Below are 25,907 nucleotides of genomic sequence, written 5' to 3'. Positions count from 1 at the left end.
TCTTGGCTTATCTCCATCTATGAAAACGTTATTATTTTTCACTTTGCAAATTCGATATGAGTCTGTCAAGTTTCTATTCTACAATTTCTAAACTTTTGTTGATTGCCTCAGGTAGCCAGCTTATAACCCTCTAAGAAACATTACTTCATCACAATATCATCAGCAAATTGTTGTACCTACAGTGAACTGCAGACTGCAAGATCTTTGCGGTTTTCGAGAGAAAATAAATTCGAAGTGGATAGACCTGGGAAAATGAACATCTGAAATCCCTATCTTACAATAAATTGACTTTAACCACGTGCCCGATCATTCTTCTTGGCTAAGAAGGACAAATCACTAGTGGATGGGGTGAGATATGGAAGAATGGCTTATTCGGTGGGGACAATGCATTTAAAAAGGTAGATGGACAGCATGAACTTGGAAGCAGTATTTCAATAACTGAGGCCCAAATATTATTATATGGATGCTTACAGAAGCAAAAGGGTAGCAACGAGGTCGCAATTGCTGTGGATTCAAGAGACACAACACTCCCATGTTGCGGAGGTGAGTAGCGACACGATACATCAGATTGGAGATGCCAAGAATGCAATGTTCATTAAACGCAACAAATCGGGGCACGTCAAAGCTGCATGTCTTTGTGCACCATACACACCATCTATAGCAAAAGATCGGGATATGAGCCTGCCTTGGGGGCTCGTGTATAAATCCCCACGGATAGAAGCTAAATGGCTATGGTTATGGAAACTATAAGTCATAAATGTAAAGAAAGCTGTATGTAATATTAAGTTAGTCAGAAGCATGACATAGTTTAGTATTGGTAGACATGTTTTCCAGGCATTAATAGATACTACTAAAGGACAAGTGTTATTGCCTATACGGGTAGGTCTCTTAGGTCTGACGAACAGTAAACAAAAACTTGTTAATATATATAATTTGTCTCATGTAGATTCTGTCTAGTAATTACTTTGTTTTGTGTTTAGCTCTTGTTTAGTTTGTGAATCGTCTTTTTTGGCTTCGTGTCCTTAAAAAATGAATCTGTAGAGTCCGACAGCGCTTGTACTAATATATATTACCGGGAAGGTGTGCTTATTGACTTCTTCCCAGCAGCACATCACTCATTCCGTGACATCATTCAAACCGATTCCAGGTGAAAGTTCCCATGCGTATAAAATGTCATCAACTATGCTGACACTATTACAGTCTCGCAATAGATCTCCTGTGATTTTGCTCAGTTATTACCGTATATGAAGAAACGATCGCAAATTATAAAAATATGAGTCTCGTACAGCCTTTAGTTACATCTATGTATGCTAAATAAACGGATGTGATCTTATATCCTTTTCGTCAATTAGTTTGGTCCGTATTTTAGCTGGATGGTAACAAAAACAAAAGGAAAACTAAAAGTCAAAAACAAATTTATTTTAAAACCAAACAAACATTCTACTTTATATAACTGTTACCATGAACAAATGTTTATCTTTCTTTCTTGAATATAACAATAAAAGATGATGATGCTGATGCTGAATTGATTATTTTCGCACTAGCACGTGTTGCGATTGTTATTTTCGTCTTTGTCTTTGACTTTCATGCAGTTGTGTTTTTAAATGCTGGAAATGTTTGTTTCCTTTTTGTCATTTTATCCGACTATCACAACCTTTACAAGCGTGTATTTCTAAGGACAAGGTATTTCTTGCAGCTTCTTTCCCCAATCACCTATCCACTGTTCATTCCGTCTTCAGCATTTTAACAACCTCAACCGTAAAATTACCATTTCTGACAATAAAATGAGCACATGTTTTCTCCAAATGTATTCGATTATTTTAGTTCTGATTCCCATCGAATTTGTCATCGAAGTACGGAAAACTCCATTGATGTTGTACAGGTACGTTTGGTGTATCTTCAAAAACCATAGACGGCGCTTGGTTCAAATTCCCATTGCCACGTTTTGGATAATATAGTATAGTATAGATTGTGACTTTGGGGTTATCGAATTCGACTATATTGTTCGTAGGGTGGGGTGCCACTTTTCGCTATTTCATTGTTGCTACATATCAGTAATTTAAAGACCCAACAAACATATATCGCTATATTAAAGTAATAGGAGCACTTGTAAAATCCTCACATTTATTGATGAAGCCACAATATTTTGCAAAACATCTAGTATTGATACATACGTAAATAAGCGAATTCAGAGAAGATTATTTCCTGCTCGTACAATTTTGTCATGCTCTCAATTGAAAAGACCATTAGTATCAACTGAAAATTAAAAAAAAGTACAACTGAACAATATCTATCTGTTTTCTCTTCCAATGACTCTGGTATGTAAATTAGCTACTTCATCAAAATTATCTTCCTATTTAACGTCACCCATGTAATTCAAAATACAGACCTTCTGAAGACACACAGATGAAACAAACTGAGATATCCATGGAATTTTTATTTGTTCAAAATCACTTACTTAAGATTTTAAACCATTATATATACAAATACTAATATATATTGCAATAAATGATCAAAACGACAGATGATGTTTCCCAAGCTATACTCCTTGTAATAGTGATTAGATTTCCTCACTTAAAGACTTATGACTATACAAATGAGATACAATCCTGCTTTTGTAAATAATTTCCTGCTGCTGATCTGACAGAGTCTGGGCAATCTTGTTTGTCAACTCCTAGGCAGGGAGGGCAATTATTCAAGAGTTTAAATTTATTTCGAGTGTGATATATATATATATATATATATATATATATATATATATATATATATATATATATATATATATATCCTTTTGTACTTGTATTTATAAAAGTTACGATCTTATCATTTATGTCTGTATGCCTGTAATGAAACACGTGTATGTCGCTGATTAATAGATATATGTTTTTATCTTAGATCATCTAGTTTCTAATAAGGAAATAAATTTACAAAATATTAAGTCGAAATTAAACCTATAGACCGATTATCTATAAATGAGTGTTAAAATCTTTCTCCCTCTCAAAGTAATGCAATCGTGCCTATACAGCTTGATTTGATCTCCTGCATAGAAGTTGATGGGTAAGGATATTACGGAAGTTTTCTAAACAAGGAGGAAAAAATTACTGCCACACTACATTATCATCATATTCTTCAGAATGGGAAGCACTATAATATATTTCATGGCCAAAAAAGACTTACAGTAACAAAATGTGCTAAACACATTAATGTAGATTTCGTATGGACTTCATATTGCCAATAGATGCCTTCTTCCAAATGTCTACTTACTCAAGTTTTGCACGAAGGAAACCACAGAAATCGGTAAGTCAGTTATTGTTCATTCAGTATATCCCAATAGTTCATATGAATTTAACGTAAGTACAAAATGCATACAGCTTGCTCACATAATACACTTTCTCGATTAGTAGAATGACATATCTGGTATGCTTGTCTGAATAATTACTCTTCAATTATTTTGGTCCCAGTCCAGCAGTCGTGTTTGTAAATCCACACAAAGGTATAGTGTAACACTCAGCGATGTTCGCAAACACAATCTCGACATCATATTTTATAACTCAGCATTTGGTGCAAAAGATCCTTTTTTGTCTATAGTCCCTATTATATACCATGTAAAATGTTTAGTGTATATTATAGTGGTAAAATTGCAAAATGATTACTATGGTGAAAAATGAATGAGAAAACAAAGTTTATTATCAATAATGAAAAAAACATGGTACGAAATGATCAAATGTGTAGTCTGACATGAACTGCTATATCCAAGTGAATTTATAAACAATGAATTGTTTATTATGTACAGCTCGTTAGAGAAGCAAACTGTATAAAAGGTGGTGTTAATATAAATAAAGCATAAAAAAGAGACACACTACCCCAAAAAGTTTTAAAGTCAAATGTTACAGAATTTATTCAACATAAAATTATGAAAGCGATAAGCGAATATACACTTACTTGTCAGATTTATTATTATATATATATATGGATTAAAATGTGAAAAATATTGTATTTCTCGTTGCGATGGTGTGACTATACGTTATAATTCGAAAGTAGTCGATCTAGACTACTAATCAATATGCAAGCGTAAGACGTAATTATATATATATATATATATATATATATATATATATATATATATATATATATATATATATATGGAATTATAATAATTAAGCTAAGGTTGATTGGTTGGCAAGTATGTATCAGCAATGTCAACTGTCATGAACCCACTTGGCCAGGACTTACCTATGATAGGCTACTAGAAAACGAGAGCACTTACGTAGCTTGTCAAACATATGTTCATCACTGTGATTCCCGCACTAAATCAAGATTATGATGATGCACTTTCGCTTCAGTCACATAATTGCAAGTTATTGAGATAGTTGTCGTCTGAAGCTAGCAAACCTGTGGTAAATAAATAGACTATCATGGCAGGTACATCTGATATGCATTTTATATTTACACTGGTGGTTTACGCACCCAGAATTCTCCATTCCTTTTCATTGTTACTACTTTACTTTCAATTAGCATTATCCAGCCATGCAGATGCTCTCTTTATACATAAAAGTATACATAAATATCTCTCTATCTAAAACTTAGTTTTCTTACAACCATTTTCATTTAGCTTCAGACTTGTGTCTTGCACTTTACATTGATTGCTTTCATAGTTTTTTTCCAAGTCAAGAACCTATTACATAAGTTGTCTCTGTATTTGATCTTTTTGTCGCTTCTTGTCTAAAAAAAAAATAAATAGTTATTATTCTAGCCGTTCAAAGCAAATTATAAACAATAATTATTCATTTATAAAAAAATATTTTCTACATTTAATGCTGCTTCCTAGCATATGAAATGTTGTTTGCAATGGCGAATTGGTAGGAAGTACTGTTCGTCATACTTTAGTTTCTAAACATCCTGCTCATATCAAATCATTTTTTCTTTATCAAATTAGTTTGCAAAATTTAATCCAATATTTCTTTGATGTATCCATCAAGCCGGATCAGCACTACTTGACATTATTTAGTGTTTGATAAGGTGCTTGATCAGATGTGCTGAATAAATTGTTTCTTTCCTTGGTGAAAATTGTATTGTACATTTTAGGCAATAGGTGGTTTAATATGTACAATTTGTAGCAAGGTGGACATAAATCATCTAGGAGAGTATGAGATTAGCCGTTGAGGAATCAGATGATGTCTTTCTTTCATAGAACGTGAAATGTTTGAAAGATAAACTATAGCAACAACCGCAACTATTATTATCCAAATAAAATAGTTTCTTTATTTCATAGCGAGCTTTTGTCTGCGCTGTTCAGTGATTGACGTTTCAAAATTGTCTGGTGTCTTCTGAACGTTGGAGCAACGGATCATGCTCCGTGTGTTCCTAAAGCGCATTAGCAGACCAAACACTATTAGCATTATCGTCAGAATCTGTCTTTTCTACATCATTTTTAAGATCTACGATAGTGTTCAAATGCAGATATTTAAGTCTGTTATTGCTGCATCCAACCATAATAAACAATTGTCACCTCTATGTGACATGGAAGCGTCAAATGTCTAACTAGTGACAGCGTGGTCAAATTGAACATTATATATGTTACGTGATAGTTTAATATCTTTTGTAATATTGTACTCCTCAGAGTATCAACTCCATCGAATATCAGTTATGTATACTAAAGAGTTTAATAAACATTCTCTTTTCACCTGTGCAACTAAACTACAGATTAAATAAGACAAGTTAATTCTCTTTTGTGTCATGACACAGACCTTATCCTGTTAAGTGAGACATATTTCAGTTAACCTTTGTTGCTTATCTTCGATGTTAGGTAGATCATATTGACTTCCAAATAATGTAACTTCTGAGTTTTCATTAATGTGATTTATTGCTTCAATCAATATCTCAAACGCCAATGCCGACTTTGCACAAGGAATAACTAAAACTCTTATATTGACCAAACATAAATTAACGATTTGTTATTCCACGTGTACATGGATGATATTTTATGTCTTTTCTTTTGTTTATATATTGAGTTTATTTTATTGTTTTTCCTTGTTTAATTCATAAATTTTATTATTGTTTCTCAAGGAGATAGTATATCAGTTAGTCTATAATCCTTTGCTATCCTAATTTAGGAAACTCGCTGTAAGAAAGGTATGAGTAAATCTGACTATGAAACAATTCGTATACTCGCTACTTTAGTATGTTCTCACGTGTGACCTTTCTTGTTGATTTTAGGGAAAGAAATTATTAAAGATGTGTCGACAACAATGGTACTAAACTTGTAATGTCATTTGTTCAAAAGTTAGTCACCAGCAAGTGTTCGTGCTAATAGCATTTCTTCCTTAACGTTTTCAGCCATATATTTATATTTAAAAGTTTTTGATTCTACTGTTTATAAAACTTGAATCAATATGTTTATTGCACTGGAATAGGTAGCCAATGTATACCAATTTCAAATAATTAACTATCCATTATCTAGTTGTCTTCTATTCAGCATCCATTTTTATACTATCCACGTAACAGTGGCTTTGTGGCTTTAATAAACGTGCACCACTCTTATTTTTATCAAAACTTGCAAATAGCCACTTCTAAGTGCCCGTGTTTCAAACAGAATATATCTTATAAGAAGAAAGCGACTGCTGAATCCACCAGTCATCGCAAGCTACAAGCCATTACCCGCAATGCCCCTTTATCACACGTGCGCCTGTAGGAAGATTTCTTCGCTTCATATAATTGTGAATAAACATGCTTAATTAATTTCCGAGAGCGCAGTAATTGTTTGTTTTTTCCTCGCTAGGGTGACCCAGCATGCTGTCTGAATATTCCTATAAGAGTTTCCCTTCAATGCACAATCCATCAATAAAGGGCACTTCATAGACATGTAGGAAATTGTTAAATTATGTTGTTGAAATCATATTTGTGTGACGTGTTCTCATGACACACGAGGAACTCTCCGCTTGGGTAGTCACGAGTGATACATAAGCGTAGGCAATTATCACATGTTGCTTGCGATAATCAAATCCACCTATGACATCACATTTCTCTACACCAACCAACAAGCATTTTAATACATCGTTACCACTTGACTTTGGCAGTTAAATTGTTTTCAGAAACGTAGCATAAATGTGTCAATTTGGGTTTGAACAAATTATTTGCGTGTATGTGTGTTTGTGCGTTTATGTGTGTAAGAGAGAGATAGAAAAAGATAAACAGAGAGGAAACCTCCAAAATGAAGATCCCAACATAGACAAAAGGATTTAACTTCTTTTATATATATAGACACGTGGTGGTAACAATGTAAATGACATTGTCTGTACGCTATGAACAGAAGTAACCTTACGAAAGTTACTCAAGTAAATATATATATTAAGCTCAGAATTGAAGTAGCACGTTAAACTTCGGTTTCAATTAATGCTAAACTTCTAAATTTCAGTAATAGTACTATTACTTCCTGGTAAATAGTTTACATCCGACCATGTACAGTTACACGCGATTGAGTTTTGTAGCTTACGTATAAACATGGATTATATGCTTTATAGATTTGGTGTATACTTATTCTTCCACTTCCATCATCGTAAAACGTAAATTGCACAGCTTAGTCATTCGGAATTGATAGGTAACGTGTGCATTTCAACTGCTAAGTCAGTTTACAAACGTGGGTTTAGAAGATTATCCCTGTACAAAGGAGTATTGATCTGAATTATAAGATTATTGTGTTGAGTAGCAGCAAAGGGAGTGAACCCATAACATTTTAGAATTTCCTTTTTGGGAAACTAAGGCTTTTACGAAAACGAAAAATATACACCGATAACGTGAAACCGAAGCTTTTAACTTTCCGAGAGTCTCTCCAGAGTGTCTCCAAGAGTCTCTCTTACGGTTAGTTGTTTTGTTACTTTTTTCGCTTTAGTGTTTTTTAAAACGTATGCGCGCGCGTTTTACTGCGTTGACGCTTATCTGTGGTCACACACTCGTTGCTGCTGTTAATTAAATAAAATTATAACAAATAATGGCCCCAGCGTTGGAATCTCACACAGCTAGATTAGCTCGACAACGACTAGAAGCAATCAAAAAATATCTTCCCGTAAGAGATTCTGTCAGACAAAAACTATAAGCTCGTCAACAATGACAAGTTGAATTCGCAACAGGTACAGAACAGTTATTTAGACCCGTTACAACGGTTACTGAAAAACTTGTAACGATTACCAAGGATGATCTTCTTCCAGCAGTACAACAAAGCGACGAACAAACTGGAAAAATAGCAGAAAGAACTAAAAAAACAAAAAAGATTTTACGAGATCTTCCAACTGATATAGCTGCCGCACAACATCCACCCGCCGATGAAGAAATACTTGAGGGTATTGGTAAACTTCGTGCTGAAATTCCCGACGTGAAAAAAGAACTTGAACCTAAACCTAAAAAAGAAAACATTGAACTGATTGAGAAATTTAATGAAGATGTTGTCAACGAACTTAAAAATATTATAGAAAAAGAATTACCTAAAAAATATTAGTTTATTTAATAAATCTAGGTTTGTAAAATCCGCTCATGAAAATGTAACCGATGATAATCTTACTAAATGGATGTATCGCACAGCTCGCAACAATAAATAAGCCAGAGATGATGATTTAGTTTACAAAAGTATTGCAAATGAAGTAAAAAGACTTTATGATATAACCGAAAATCAACTTGAACTAAGTAAACAAAAGAAAAATCATAACCTTTTCGACCACAATCTCCAGAAGAATTTCACGATGCACCTACTGAACTGATTAAAGAACCTTCAAAAACCGGAAGTGGTCTTCTTCCATGTCCTAGCAACATTCATGATGACGTGCAAAGACTATAAGTTCTCATAGGAGAGAAACGTGCTGGAAATAATTCTCCGGAAGTTATTAATGATGCAGCTGATATTTGTCAACGATTATTTACAGGTGGTATCATGGATTTTTATATTTACCGAGAACTTATCAATGAACTCGTTGATGACTATCATAGCGACTAGTTGTCACAATGATTAGATAAATGAATAATAAATAAGATGATCATACACAGTTCTCAACGGAGACTTGTAATGGTCAGAGCAGTAAACTCACGATTACCCGTTTATAAACGTTTTACAAAGATGGACTCGGTAATGCTGTTCAGGGATTATTTACAAGGATAGCTCCAATAGATGTACCGATTGCAAAACAATTATCAACGAAAGTTGTTGACGTTATTCGTGAAAAAGCTCCTGGTGCAATCGGTGATATCGCTGGTGAAGTATTCAAAAACAGAATAGCACGATTAATACGCAAATCGCCACGCGGTTCACCACAACCAGTAAAATTACCATCCACTGAAACCATGCCTGCAATTGTCAGTAAAATAATAAATCAAGCCGCAAATAAAAAACTAGCAGCGATAAATCAGCAGGTCAGTGAAGCAGAAAACAATATTGCTTCAAGTTTGATAGCAGGAAGAGGAGTTTCCCGAAGTGGTCTTCGTGCCGAACGACCATGATTTAGATCAGCGCGGTTACAAAATGTTCAAGCGCATATCCAACACCTCATTCGACATGGATGCACCGGTTCTCAAAGACGAATCAGTACGTGATTATCAATTTTATTATTATGACTCACGACTACAAGATCATCATGGAAAGATTCATTTACAGCTCTATGATACAAGTAAATCCTTTCTACCCGCTGCGGCTTTTATTAAGGTAGAAGGTAAAATTATAAAAACAGACAATACTGTGTACGCAGATGATATTAGATCTGGCTTTGTCAATAACGGCATTATTGTGTTGTGTTGTTTAGTAGTTCCACGTACTCGATTGATGAAAAATCATTGAGACAATTCAATACGTCGACGTTGCCACAACAATAATAGTTTTAGCAAGATACTCTGATGACTTTACAAGATCAGCCGGTCACAAAATGATGTTTGCTAAGGACACTTCCGATCATCCTAGCGACATACAATATAATATAAGACGACAAAGAAACTTCGCCAACAACGCTGACGTTGATGTGACGCCGGTGGTTCATGGTGCTAATCCAGAATTCAACCTAGGATTTACAACGCGCCGAGCAATGTTAGTGAGAAACCGTAGAGCTTTTCATGCGCGATTCCGCTGTCACATATCTTTGGATATTGCAAAGATCTTAGAAACGTTATCTTGGAGCTAAACACACAATTACTCTTGTGAGAAAGGCTACCGACAACGACGCTATCTGGAGACATCTTGGTGATGCTGGTAAAGTAATACTGTGGATACCGGTGATGACTCCAACGATCGCCGAAGAACAGCAACTACTGTCTTTTATGGATCAAGGTGGTAAATCATTGGTTGAAAGTAACCACGGACAGTATGGAAACTGACATTAACTGACAATTTACATGGCATATAGCATCACAGCAAGGCGTTTCTGCACCGCGATATGTATCTATTGCCTTTCAGGAGACTGCAAGATTAAATTCACAAACTCGTAGCCATATGATATATGACAAACTTGGAATCAGTGAAGTTTCTTTACGAATAAATGGACAACAAGAACCGATGAAAAGCATAATACTGAATTATGAGAAAAATCATATAGCACGTGTGTATCATTGGTTAATGACATTTATGGGACGCGATCAAAACATAGACACTGGTTTGCAAATATCACAATTAGATTTTAAAACTCTGTATCCGATCTATTACTTTTCGCTGGAGGATCTTGATTTATCCAGACAATCTGTTGTTGATATTCACTTTCGAGTCAGCGTAATTACAGGTGGTGGTGGTAATTACAGAGCAATCGCGGTCATACTCAGCGACACAGCAGTGTTGCATGAAGGTGCTGATGGCTGAATGAGAATCATTGACGCACCAGTGGAAAACATGTAATCGCGCGGTGATTTAAAAATACAAGCATTATCATAAATGTCATCATACCATCATGTTAATGTCAGTCTGACTCCTGGTCAGATTAAAAACTACAATCCGCATCAGTAAAAAAAAACAGGAACCACAATAACGCTAAAATTAGATTACAGGCGGTCAAAATAAGTTGTCACTGACAGCGCGTCAACTTGAATATCTTAATAAAGCCAATCAATCCAAGACTGGAATACGACTTGAACTTTCCGTCGGAGCCATCAAAGATACTGCGAAAACCGGCGGCATATTTCCACTTCTCGCGGAGATACCAATGCTGATAGCTGCTGAAGCTCCAGCCGTTGCAAAAGCAGCTGCGTTAGGTGCCGTTAGAACCGCTGCTAGAATGGCAGTAAATAAAGCAACAGGGAAAAGTCTCAGACTTCAAGGAACCCCCAATCGATACGGAAAGGGTCTAAGACTTCCAGGAAGACTTCGTTAATTTTTCCAATGTCAAATTTTGATTTACCTGAAGCTGATAAAATATTAAAAATAAAAGTTTTTGGAGTTGTTTTTATGCGCGATCAATTACCGCAACGACCAAACAACACTGAGACAGGTAATTCTTAGGATGGTATAGTATATATAGTATGTACAGTATATACAATTTTAAGGACGGCACAGTACATATAGTATTTACAGTATATAAAATTCTAAGGACGGCAGAGCATACACGGGAGCCATTCTCTACGTTCAACAGATTTTTGCACACGCTGCTCCAAAGTCAACCCCGAGAGAGTGCAAAAGAGTACCCACCACGTGGTGACATGGTGGGAAGGTGTGTTTGTCTGTTGAAGATCGAGCAATCAGGAGAGGATCCCCAATAATAGAACGGGTCCTAAAATATATAAGGTAACCAATATTTGGAACTCCAAAATAGCTCACGCGATGGGCGTGGCTTTTTTGCTGTTTGTATTTTATTTTTTTGTGTTAATTATATTCGCAGAAATATGTAGATGAACCAGGAAACCGGACGGATTCAGTTAAAGGAGAATATTGTTTCTTAAAAAAACTCCATTTATCTTAAATAAACAATTATACCTATCTTCAATGACAGTCCTTGACTCTGTCAAAGGGGTAATAATGTTATAAAAACAACGGAGACAAGTGTCATCGCTTGAAGTAGATAATATTGTTTGTACTTCCTTGAAATGTAATGCCGTACCTGCACACAAGCTAGACTGTTGCGATAGACCGCTCTATTAAGACCACAGTAATTTACTTCCGCGCTCAATTTCGGTCTGTCAGGTGTATCTTTTCTCGCCCCGATTCTTGTGTTTTTTCCAACAGTTAGATTCTGTGACTTTAGGAATACATGACAAGAGCTACACTCCGGGGGCAGAGAGTTAACCACCAAAAAAAAATATGTATTTACTAGTCAATATTATTGTGAAATGTATGTCCTTGAGAGTCAAGGGCAACGATAACTCTATTAACCGCGTTACATATCCACTGCAGAGTTAATTCCCTTCATTGTCCCTATCTATCACCATTGGAACATAGTAAATTAAAATCCATTGTTCATACTTCTTTGAAAACGCCATACGTTGTACCCCGCGTGGGTTAATTCCGAAATACTTGCCAGCCGCTTTCATTGACTGAAATATTCTTTTCTCTAGGAACTTTTTTATGCCTTCCGGTACCACCGAACTTGCAATTTCCACTCTGTGTAATAGCTTGCAGGTTATCCAAAAAGTTACTTTTGGGATTTGAGTCAATATGATCTATCACAAGACCGTTTTTGATCACCCCGTGAAAAGTCTCGTATACAAACCTATGGTTGTAATAACTTTTCTTCCTAACAGTAAATCTAAGATAGCCAATATTATTAACAAAACCAACTGGTTTTATCAGCCGAGAGTGCATAATTACACCATCACGAGATGCTTCATAATTCTTAATGATAGGATGTCTGACACATACTTTTTCCTCCATTTTATATATAATATTATTTGTCTAAATATTAATTTGTTTAAATTAATATTGTACAGAACCTTGCCATATAATCTTCGGTGTTTTTAATAATCTTATCCAGTTCATTTTTATCAAGGGCAGAGTCCGTGACAAAGTCAGGGTTGTTATTTTTTATCATGATATCGTTTTCGTCCTCTATATTTTCACCACCACATTGCACACACAACTACGTTTTCCGTTCAACTCTAACACCACACCGTAAGCACGGTTTTGGACCAAGACTTCCACGACACACGCTTTGCAAATGTTGTCCGCAGAATTCATTTACACAAGATTTGTTACAAGGAGTTGGAAACCCTATCATCAGCCACTTGCACTGGTTCTTTGGATCATTATATATATATATATATATATATATATATATATATATATATATATATATATATATATATATATATATATATATATATATATATATATATATATATATATATAATATTTTAGTTTAAATACTTGCGTAACATACAATATGGAAGAGTTTAAGAGATTGTCAATAATCGAGCCTTGGAAAACTTCGTTTTCTGAATCCAAATTCGATCTTGACAGAAGAACCCCTGACTTGCGGAGGCGAACTCTGGCTGATCCGACGAATAATCTGATTAATAATATTCGAGATGCTAAACAAGAATTTCGCGAACATGATGCATCTCACGTATGGTCGACATTCAAAATTATATACGATGATAAAGTCATCGATGCTACAATGGACGATGAGCGGGCGGAAACGATTATTAATTATCTCAACGATCAAAAATATTTTTTCAAAATAAAGTTTATTGTCTTAGCAGAAACAGACAATCCCAGCGCTGGGTGGATTATCTGTGACAAACGTGCCCCTGTCCTTGCTAATGGAAAAACCGCTGTATTAAGTATAAATTCAAAGACTACAATCTTTGCTGGTTTTGAAAAACCATATTACGAACGAGCGTATTCTATAACAGAGGTTATTTATGGAATTTATTCGCTAAATGATAAACAACCCAGCGTCGATGATCTTGCACCGATGAAATTGTCAAGACTAAATTGTGTAGCCGAACGAGTAATCGAACATTTTACAAACGCGATACGTGGAAATGGGTCAACGGATCAGCGACGTGAAAAAATAAACAAATGGGCTGGATTAGTCAAGGATACCGGAGCTACAATAAATGATGTCGCTAAGTTAGAAAAAACACTAAAGTTCACAATAATAGAAAAATCGATAACTTGAGAGATTTTACACGATTCGAAACATTATAAAAAGGGGGGGAGCCCCGATAAATATTGTTGATCATAATGTGCACGCGTGGACTGGCGCAGTAACAATATTTCCACGAAATCGAACCGTACGATTTTACACCCCGAAATATACCGTAAAGAATCTCTCAACGAAGAAATGAAAAATCTTGGGCAGAAATTTTCATCGCAGAATACTGAACAATTGCTAAATAATTGTTTCACCGTTCCGTCAGTTGTTGCTCACATTGCAAGAGAAAAAACTTGTGGAAGCCAACACGATTTGAATTTCTTGAAGACGTGCAGCTAAGTTGCTGTGAATAAGTACACGGTGGATTGTGGAATACCAATTATGACCACAACGACGTTATTTCCGTGGATATGGTCGCGTGTTATCCGGGAAGTTTTCTTGGTATGGGAGAGTGTTCTGGATATTTTAAAAGATTTGGACATCCCACACACGAGATGACTAGAGTATCGATAAATGGACCATTTCCGGATTTTGATCTAACTGGATTTGCTCTTGTTGAGTCATTCGAGTTTGCTGAAGGTCTTCATCCGATCTGTTATATTTGGTTTGGTAGACACTTTTCAGAAAAAATGTGGGCACCAAAAGTGTTGTTACGATATATGTTTGACTGTGAAATACTGATATCGTTGATAGTAAGTAAGGCAAATATATCATATTGTTCTCAGAAAGAAGTTTGGTTACCACCACCTGATGAAAATAAAACCGCAAAGGATCTTGGGAGAAGAATAATCGGTAAATTCACCCAAGGCGGAGCATATGATCATAAACGACATTATACACGAGTAATTATTGACGATGTTGAACTCGATTTTATAATTGCAACGAAGAGAAATATATTTGTAAGTCGAGAAAACGCTTACTTGTCTAACGGAACACGATTAAGTGCAATTGTTGGTTCTATCGATGGCGAGTCGCCTCAGTTTACTCATTTAAGGTCCTCAATGCTCGAGTATGCTTCGATAAATTTATTATCCATGACAGATTTCCTGACACCGCGGTCAGAGTTGCTACGGATTCATTCTATATTGAAAGAAAATATTTAGAATTGCTGACTCAATTTACAAGTACTACGTACGATGTATCATGGGGCGAATGGAGAATAAAACAAGAAATGTTACATAATTATTCTGAATCCGCCGACGTCGAAATCAAATATATTTATTACAAAAATAATCAAATATTTTGATCACCTGCACCGTCCGTACATGATCCAGTATCCCGGCGCAACATTGTTTATCTAATCGGACCCGGAAGTTCTGGTAAAACAACGCGAATTAATGAATTATTTCGGCAGAGTTCAAATGATATGGTTGTTTTAACACCTACACAAAAAAAAAATGACTTGCGAGAGAAATGAAACAACGAGGAGTAAAATAATGTGCATATCATATCTTCTTCCGATGGAAGGGAGACACATAGACTGCTGACCGAATGGGTGAGAAATATATTCCAAGGATCATCATTTGGGATGAAGTATGTACACTATCTAAAGATACATTAAAAATGTTTCTCGATTGGCTGTTATTGAAAAATACAGCTGTGATAATGTGCGGTGATCATGGTCAACCATTGCATTTTGTTGGGTTATCTCCACACGAATGGCTAAAGAATTTTGTAGGTTATTATGAAGCAGTAACTGATGATCATAGAGCTCTTGATCCAGAATTAAGGGAGTTTAAGAAATTAATCAGACTACAACCGAATAAAATTCAGTGTGAAATAATGGGTAAAATAATTTCAGAAACGTCTATGAACGATTTTCTGCAAGTGTGGAGACCAAATGATTTAATAGTGGCAAGTAGAAAGATAGTTCGTGATACACTTCAACAGCGGTTATTTCAGTTGCACAAAGAAAAGTTTTCAGATCAACGTGTACCGTTGTGTTATAGACCAGCTGATACAAGACGACAGAATATCGACGTTGATATATCAGGACAGACTGAGAAACAGAATCTAGTATTAAATGATGTTGTTGTAATTGATGTTAGTGTTGTTGAGGATGCGCTGAGCGCGAACAAGACTCCATGGACGCTGGGATACGCAATGACAATTCATTCATCTAAGGGGTTAACCATCTCTCATACGCGAGTTTGGATTGTTGATGATCGTATCGAGTGGTCAAATTTACTTTATCTCGCAGTTTCTTGAGTCAGAAGAATATCTCAGCTGCGGAGAATTGTCATAGACGCTACAGAAACCATTGATGATGTTATTGATAGTGATATAGTAAGAAAAAATTAGCTGGTTATTAACAATGTGTAAAAAAACGAGACTTCGCTCTCGATGTTGAATTTGTCTTGGCGCTAAAACAACAACAGAATAATAATTTTGCGAGCTGCAACTCCGTAATGTTATGGCGGTATTAAATAATGATCCAAGGCAATTTACCGTAGATAGAAAAGACAGTAGTCTTGGTCATACACGCGAAAATGTGATGCGGACCTGTCTTGAGCGTAATCGGCGTAGAGGTGCTAGCTTACAAAAGTGATCGTGGTGGTAACTGTGTGTCTTCAAGAATTACTTGCAATTGTTCACGTGTAAATCCACGTTGAGGAGCAGTTGCATCTAGTTTGTAGATTGCGGGTCTACCCGTAGATGTAACCACACTAGAAATTTTATGCGTTGTAATACTCCAGATAGGATCAGTTGCTCTTTTTTTTTACCACCTTCAAGTGCACCGGGTTCATATAAATACCTGAAAATAACATTACCTAATACTGGTTGTTTTGAAAAATCATGTCGTTGTACAGGTATATGTTTCTTCGTAATTGCATAAATAGGTTTCATAGAAGTTGTTCGAGTAATTTCATTATTTAATGCAGCTATCACACTTGGTAATCTTGAAATCCATTCGCGAGATCTTGTATCTTGAATTATTTCCTTTGCATATTGATATTCAAATAACCGTTCAGCAAGTGTTCGATTAAATCGTTTAACAATTGCCTGATGGCGATGAATTGCAATGTGTCCGCGTCTGATTTGGACGTTATGTTACTTCATCAGCGATAATACTGTACCCTGAAATTCTTTGCCAGGATCAACTTGTAATAAATGTGGCCATCGTAGACCACCTTGTGGTCCAGACCTTCGTTGATAAATTCGTTCAAACGAAGAAGCAACTTCATAGCTGTTTCAGTTAATAATGGTTCCGCTTCTTTATACCTACTTGCAACGTCAACGACAGTTAACGCGTATTTGTATGTGCACTGATGTCTACCAATTTTAATAGTATCATGTGGTAAAAACAAAATATCTGCTTGATGAACTTCATTTGGCACGCTGACATCAAAATTTGAATGTTGAATAATTTTAGGTGATGGTAGTTAAATTTGCCATATTGCATGTCGTGCTAACCATTTTTCAGCAGCAACACGTGTTACATTTGCTGCTTCGGCGAGCTTACTAATCGCTGCTCTACCTTTCCAATATCCTCTTGGGCTATAATAAAGCGATTTCATTATAACACTAATCGGTTGATTAATTACCGGCTCCTAATGCTAGTTTACCATTCATTGCAGATCTTACCAACCAATTAGCTAATGATTCCTTGAAAGATTTATTTTTTATGGAATTTAACGCATGAATTAAATTCACATCTCCAATATGTCGTTGCTGAAGATCCTTACTTTTATAAGCTATATCATTAGCGTGACACACTTTATCAATAGCGTTTACTGGATACTCTCCAGGTTTTGGTTGATCTTGGTTATCAAGTCGGATATCAAGTCGGGCACCAGGACCACAGTAATTGTATCCTGGAGGATGTTTTTCTCCTGGGTACTTAGCCCATGGTGTTCCTGGTAACTTTGTTAACTGCGTGTAAATATGACCCCCTTTTTTAAATACTAATTGGATCGGGAACAAATTTAAATTTCTTTGTACCACATCGTTCACACTTACATGTAGCTGCTGATCTGTTTTTTTTTGTTGTTGTAATAGTTGTTAGTCCACTTGTGCATTTCACACAATATAAATCCATATTACTTATTATATTTTTACAACATGGATGTAACTGATTTCTCAGCGACACGAAAGCAGGAGCCAATCAAACATCATGCAGCGCTACCAAATTCTTTCCGAATGATCATAATAGGTCCATCTGGGTCTGGCAAAACGCTATTGTTACTTAATTTGATAATGAGATGGTTGAAATGGGATGAGTTGTACTTTATTGCACCATCAGTTGATGATCAGAGATGTTACGAAGTGCCGAAAGACTTAAATGAAAACGAAAGGTTGTTAAACGAAGACGTTATTGAATTTATCACTGATATCAGTGAAGCACCATCCGTAGATGACCTCGATGGATTGCGTTGTATACGACGATGTGATGCTGGACAAACAATCAAATCCAGCTAGAATATTCTCGCGCGGAAGACATAAAAACACTGACGTGATTTATGTTACTCAGGGTATACACATATACCAAAAGTGATCAGAGACAATTGTAATATTTTAGCTGTATTCAACGGAGTTGATACACATACATTACGAACCATTCAGCAGACTTGGTGTAGCGGAGATACTGACATAATTAAGTTTAGAAATTTATTTAGTCTTGCTCAGTTATCCCCGCATGGATTTATAACAATAAACTTACATGACCCCCGATCACGATATCGTATAGGCCTTGATAACAATTTTGGTTAATAGCAGCAGTGAGTGCGTGACCACAGAATAGCGACAACGCAGTAAAACGCGGGCGCATACTTTTTAAAAAACACTAACGCGAAAAAAGTAACAAAAAAAATACTAACCCGTAAGAGAGACTCATGGAGACACTCCGGAGAGACTCTTGGAAAGTTAAAAGCTTCGGTTTCACGGTAACGGCGTATTTTTTTTTATTTTTTTATTTTTTTTTTTTTTTTCGTTTTCGTAAAAGCCTTACTTTTCCAAAATGGATATCCTAAAACGTGATGGGTTCACCCCCTCTGCTGCTTGAGTTGTTCTTGCACGTCATATCGCGGTCATTAAACATCTCCAAGTCACACTGCTACAAAACGGCTGCTCTTCTTAGGGACCATTTTCCTGACCTTTTAACGACCCAGCGCTGTTTCTGAACTTTTCCTTATACTGACATGATGAGGAATAGTTGCCCAATCAGCTATACCGTTCTCCATGCAATTATTCATTTGCGCAGTTTGATAAAAACGTGGTGCTGTGTAGTGATATTTACATGTATCAAGAAGCTAAATCAACAAGTTTAATTTAAGACATGAATTGAAGAATAATGAAAATATTCTAGCAATATTTAATAACAATTATAAGAAGTGTTTTGTTAATATGTACAGTTATTTGATGACCTATACAAACTCTGCATGAAATTAGTTCGACGTCTGTTAACATTAATATCCATAAAAACAAAAATTGAACACATGCGCTATTCTTTATATCATAGCTAAGGAATGATAATCGAGGGAGGGAGTATAATAAAAGCATGAAAATACAAGAGAGGAAAATCAATAGAATATATCGATCTGAGATGTTAAAGTACTTAGCCAGTCTTGGATCTGGTCTTAGGATAATCCAGTGGGATAAAGTAAGATTATTGTTAAAATCAAAACAGTAGATATAGAACAGCTTGTAGCTTTGTGGTCAAGTCAATATAACGAATTTGCCTTGCTTTACTCCCAATACCTTTATCAATACTATGCGTTTTACAACAGGTATCAAATCTTCATGCAATGCAATCACTAAATAAAATTTAGTACCATTTATTGCTTTATCAATAAAAGGTTAAACAGTGTACAACGCAGGTATGTGTGACATAAGGTTGTAAGTTATGAAATAAAAATTTCATCCAAGGGAAGTTACCCTCAATAAAATCACAGTTATGCTTCATATGTTATCTCCCTTCCATTAAATTACAATGTTTAAGGTCACACGGTGCTATGAAAGCTGAAAACAACATCGAGACATTGTTTTTATGTTGGAATTACCGCTTTTTTAAAGTCCTTAGTTTGGAACACTCATTACTGAAATTAGCACTTGACTCTTTGGTGAGGAATGGAAAACATGTTTCAAACACATGTATTTCCGGAAAATGCCTCGGTTCCTATCATTTTCTCTACACAGAAGCTGCCATTCGGGATGCATCCATACTGATAAAGATAGCTTTGATCATAAGCTCTCAGAAATTTAAAGTTGTTGAATTTTTCATATTATGTTGTTTGCATAGGTTTACTATAGGAATTGAATTAGTAACCTGAATACTTAAATGTCATAAGGGCTATTGGTAATTCGAATTTGCTTGATGGGTGGGTGAGTGTGGTACAATCACTTATCATGTATAATAGGGGCTGAGTTTAAAGATTTTTATTAGATTTCGATCAGTCTCTTAACCGTTCGAGGAAAAACTGTTACGGTAAATGCATTTATATGAGCTCAAAAAGAAATTTAATATTGTATTGTACACTCTATACATCACGTCATTGAGATAATATGGAGCTGTTGCATTGTAATTACCATGTTGCATGAAGACTAGTCAAGATGCAATGATAGTTACATCCGTCATATACAATGGGTCTTGCCTACAATGTAAGTGGCAAATATCACGATGCCAAGTAATGGAGATGCCCTATTGGTCTCCTTTCAATCAAGCTGGTCCCTTGACGCACACTCAGATTTCACATAATCCTTTAAACCGATGGCTATCAAACATATAATATTGAAGGTACATTTACCGTCGGTACTGACTATATGAAGGTACAGTTACCGTCGGTACTGACAGTATGAATGTACAGTTACCGTTGGTACTGACAGTATGAAGGTACGGTTACCGTCGGTACTGACTATATGAAGGTACAGTTACCGTCGGTACTGACAGTATGAATGTACAGTTACCGTTGGTACTGACAGTATGAAGGTACGGTTACCGTCGGTACTGACTATATGAAGGTACGGTTACCGTCGGTACTGACTATATGAAGGTACAGTTACCGTCGGTACTGACAGTATGAATGTACAGTTACCGTTGGTACTGACAGTATGAAGGTACGGTTACCGTCGGTACTGACTATATGAAGGTACAGTTACCGTCGGTACTGACAGTATGAATGTACAGTTACCGTTGGTACTGACAGTATGAAGGTACGGTTACCGTCAGTACTGACAGTAGCAAAGATAATTATTAAATATTCCTTAAATACATACCATAAAATGACTTATTTGCTTGTTTACATTTTACTTGTTGTCATCTAAATTTTTATCGCATGTATTTCTCTAAATATCATCTGCCAAAGTTTATATCTTCGGGTATCATCAGTCGTCCTTTCTTAATACTCGTATAAAGATAATGAAATGAACATTTATTAACCATCTGTCCTAAATAAACCTTATATATATATATATATATATATATATATATATATATATATATATATATATATATATATATATATATATATATATATATATATGCATACATTATCTAATTATGAAAAAGACAAATTTGAGCAAAATTACAAACTACTCGGGTAAGATATTCAAGCATTTGCATACTTTACAAGATGGCATTTCATTCATTTCTACCGGAAACCATGTTTGTCACTAATAGTGAATATCAAACAACTGTAGCGCAACATGCTTAATTACAGTGAATATCACATGTTTTTATGTATATATTCATGTGCTTTTCTAGATTGAATTCTGCGGAGGGTTGAATAAACCACGTACAGGGAAAGAGCTGACACTTATTAGTACAGTTAGTGTGGTACATATAAGTGATGCTTCAGTGACACATTTCTAGATTGTGATAACTAGTTATTTATGTTGTTTTATGCATGTGATTGGAACACATTATAAATTAGTTTTTATTATTGTACAGTGAAGACATTTTTAAAGACAACACGTGCTTTAGAAAGTTTGATATACGGAGGCAATTTAATGTGGCTGGTGGTTTACATAAATGGGAAATATTAGATCAAAGTCTTCGATTTCGTACCTTTGTTTGTGAATCCATTATTAGAATACATAGAAAGTGGTTAGTGATTTAAACTCAAGATCCATTCATTAATACATTTTAGAAACCCGAATTACCAATAGTGGTACAATATATAGTTCAGCTTGTATAGAATGTTAGCAGATAATTTGATTATTCCAGACTATGTATCTTGAGGATCGTCATAACGTCTGAGACTGAAATTTTGTCATTATTAGTATTATTAAAATCCACGGAGAATTTTGTTAATGTTTTCATAGTTAAATTCTGCTTATGGCGAGTACATTTTTAAGAACTAATGTCAGGGTTGTTAAGGACTAACTAGAATACATTTTATGTACAAAGAGTGTGTGCTGCATAAAAACAGCTGATGTTCAATTGCTCCAAGTCTTACACAAAATCCCCGTCTTACCACGAAATGGATTATGCATATTTGTCAGCTCATTTTATTTTAACTATAGACTCCATATTACTGCACGCTTCATCAAAGTCTGTTTGCTATAACGTCTGAAACTGTTTTATGCAAGTTAATCTTATCGTTCACACACTCATTGCTAAATGGTGCATGATACTTAACTGAAAGAAACGGGACATCACTATTACCATAATTTGTATCCCTTTCTTCACAATCAAAGCACCATCCTCACCCGCAACTACACTGATTTGTGCTTTACTAATATTCGTTGAGAGATGGATACAGATTCTGCTATTTTAATTACAAGTGCAATAAGGCGATACATTTCACTATATATATAACGGGTCATTTTCATTCTAGCAAACAAAGAAAAATACTCTATTCAGATAAATTAATTTCTTTTACTAGAGATGTCTAATAGTCTAATAGCCTAATATATATATATATATATATATATATATATATATATATATATATATATATATATATATATATATATATATATATATGTATATATATATATATATATATATAATGGGCCATTTTCATTCTAGCAAACAAATATTCATTTGACTCGTTCATTCTATGCTAACAATATAACTTAGCGGTTCATATTACCTTCACTTTTGTGGTATTCTGAAAAGTTCAATTTTATCTTCGCATCGGTGGGAGCTCTGTTGTTTAAAAAATTAAGGGCTAATTGGAGTATAAGATGAAATGGTCGGCGCTGAAAGATCAAATGTTGCCTATTTTAAAACAGTTGAATAAGAGAAGGCTTTTGTTCTTAAAAGCATCAACAAATCTTGTCCCACGTGCTTAAAATTAGCAGCGCATACAGATCGATATTCTAAGTGTACGTTCTAAACTTGTTGGCGTCTTCTTCGACTTGCAATTTGACTTTGGAAATAAATTTAATTTGAATTAACTAAAGTTTGAATCCTTTGCTGACCGTTGACACACACTTATGTGGTACAGTATTAGCCATGTGGTCAAAAACATACGGCCAATAGAACCAGCTGTGCAAGACTGAATTTTGACCCAGGTTGAAATCTGGGGCAGCCAAATCAAATTTAAATGTGTAAAAGATTTTCAACTTATTGACGCTTGATACGTTAATCAAACAATACCCCCTTTTGAATATTATCACATTTCTAATTACAAAGTAATACAACCGAGTTACATTTTTAAAGGGTAGCCAATTTGAACTTAAATAATAAACCAATGTTTAGATGGAACAATAAACCAAAGTTTATTTTCCTCTAGAAATTAATAAGATAACTATCTTGTAATTAGTACACGTACTGCTAGTACATTAAATAAGTTCTTTCACAGACAAAATCATTAAATATTTTTAATGGTCAGATTAAGAAAAACAATCAAAGTAAGAAGAAGCTTTTGAAAACAAAAACATCGTCGAGACGTGGTGACCGCATGTTCTGTCTGTCGGGATAAGTATTCCAACGGTTGGGTCGAAGACCAAGAAAGCTTGTGGAAATGCCTTTAGCCATTTAAAGTGATAGAACATATATTGTATTTCTAGCTCCTCATCCCACCCGACTCTTGGGCTCTTGTAGAGGACTGTTAGAAAGTTAAAACACTTTTCAATTCGATTTTGCATATATTAATTGCCATCCATGAACATGTGTCTTCAGATACGAAAAATGAATTCAGATTTGCGGTCGACATTGGTTACGTGGCTGTATCTTTATCCCTTGCGAGTTAGTCCGTGAGATTTTAAACGTTGACAATTTTAATATCATTTCTCTGTAATTGTATATAGACATAGTGGAAATGAAAGGACAAATTAAGATGTGGATCTGGCATCCGCCCCTGGGGATATCCTACTCGCTCCCTTGTATATATTTCGGGTGTATTTACTTAGAAGTTGACAGAATTGACAAAATTAAGATAAAAACCTATCCCCTCTCTACCACACACACTTTCCCAACATGAGATGGGACATAGCCTCTTATACAGGCATCCGTGTGTAGCACATTCCAATGACGTCCCGCTATTTAAACTCTCATCCAATACACGGACATGTGGATGTTATATTATGAGGATGCTTGATAATATAGATTGAAAAGTTAAATTGAGAAAGAATATTATCATACTAGTTAGATAAGTCTTCCTTATTGCGATTTGAGCCAGGGTCCATTGGCGACGACGCAAGAAAACGTCTCTCCGGCAGGCAACAATATCCCCTCGACCATGTTAACTTCCCCAAACTTGAATTAAACATAGCCGACGCCATAGTATTCGTCCTAGCAGACACCCTAGTGTGTATCCAATAATTATATCTACTCTGATTCAAAATCGCTACATATTCCTATTGCAGATATCAATTCAGTCTCAGTACTCAATACTTTATATTGTCACACATCCTATGGTAGGATCCAGAGTTTGTACTTTCTGCTGTGTCAGATGTATATTTGTAACTATTTAAAATAATTTTTATATGCCTTTATATTATTTACGATCTCTTTTTTGTTCGACATGAAAGACCTTTAACATATCACTTTCTCTTAAACTGATTCGTCCAAATAAGCTAAAGACATTCGTATGCAGTATTCATGTTCTTGACTGGATGGGAATATACAGTTTCTATTTCAATCGGCCATTGGACTGAAATGGGCTAATATCATATAAAGGCACAGTAAATGTCACGTACGTTGGAATTTTGTCTATATAAGTCTCAGAGCAAACAAAATCAGAAACATAAGTAGACCCGTAGAACATTTACATACCTAAACTTAACATATGGCAGAAATAAGAAAACCAGCCATGCTATTCAGCTAGTGCAATGCAGACATTCCGCTCTACAGTCCAAATAAAACTCGTTATAGATCATGTACACCTGTCACATTCACAAATATAATTAAAATATAAACATTTTGGCATTACGAATCTCCCCAAACCCTGATAAAAAGGGTGTTCTTAAATACAGGTATTTCCAAAGACAGAGATGTCAGTCGGCAGCGCCAGGAAACATTTTGAACAACAAACACAGAGAGGTTTTGATTAGGAGAGAGAGAGAGAGAGAGAGAGAGAGAGAGAATATAACTGAGAAGAAATGAGAAGACGTAACGATAAATAATTAACAGAACTTAATATGAAAGGATGAAACTTCATACTAAAATCGAAATTATAGAAGACATGCATTACCATAAAAAGCATTATGTATACATTGACGAGGAAATAATAGAAACATAATGTAAGAGTGTACACGTCTCAAACATTGATGGGGAAATTAAAAAAAATTTGTGATACTTTTATTACACAATCAGTAATAAACAAACACTTATACAGCATTACAAGGACTATTAATACGGATATGATTGTATATTATCTGTTATAAAAAATTAAGTCAGAACATACACTAACACGAAAAATGGTTTATAATAATATTGTTCTTAAAAATGAAATGCTGAGATCAGAGAACAAA

At 35.1% G+C, this 25,907-nt stretch overlaps 1 long non-coding RNA gene across 1 annotated transcript in view; it reads left to right on the top strand.

Moving 5' to 3' along the window:
- Positions 1–3,115: 3,115 nt before the first annotated feature.
- Positions 3,116–25,907, top strand: part of LOC149770793 (uncharacterized) — a 49,123-nt gene continuing 26,331 nt past the window's right edge. Inside the window, exon 1 of the long non-coding RNA XR_016418469.1 lies at positions 3,116–3,297. This is a non-coding gene — a long non-coding RNA (uncharacterized LOC149770793). The remainder of the gene's footprint in view (positions 3,298–25,907) is intronic.

This window comes from Sinohyriopsis cumingii, unplaced genomic scaffold (assembly GCF_028554795.1).
Source record: "Sinohyriopsis cumingii isolate HCF-2022 unplaced genomic scaffold, ASM2855479v2 utg002323l, whole genome shotgun sequence".
Taxonomy (NCBI): Eukaryota; Metazoa; Mollusca; class Bivalvia; order Unionida; family Unionidae; genus Sinohyriopsis; species Sinohyriopsis cumingii.
Note: the sequence above shows the minus strand (reverse complement) of the source record. Positions and strands in the feature narration are given on the sequence as shown.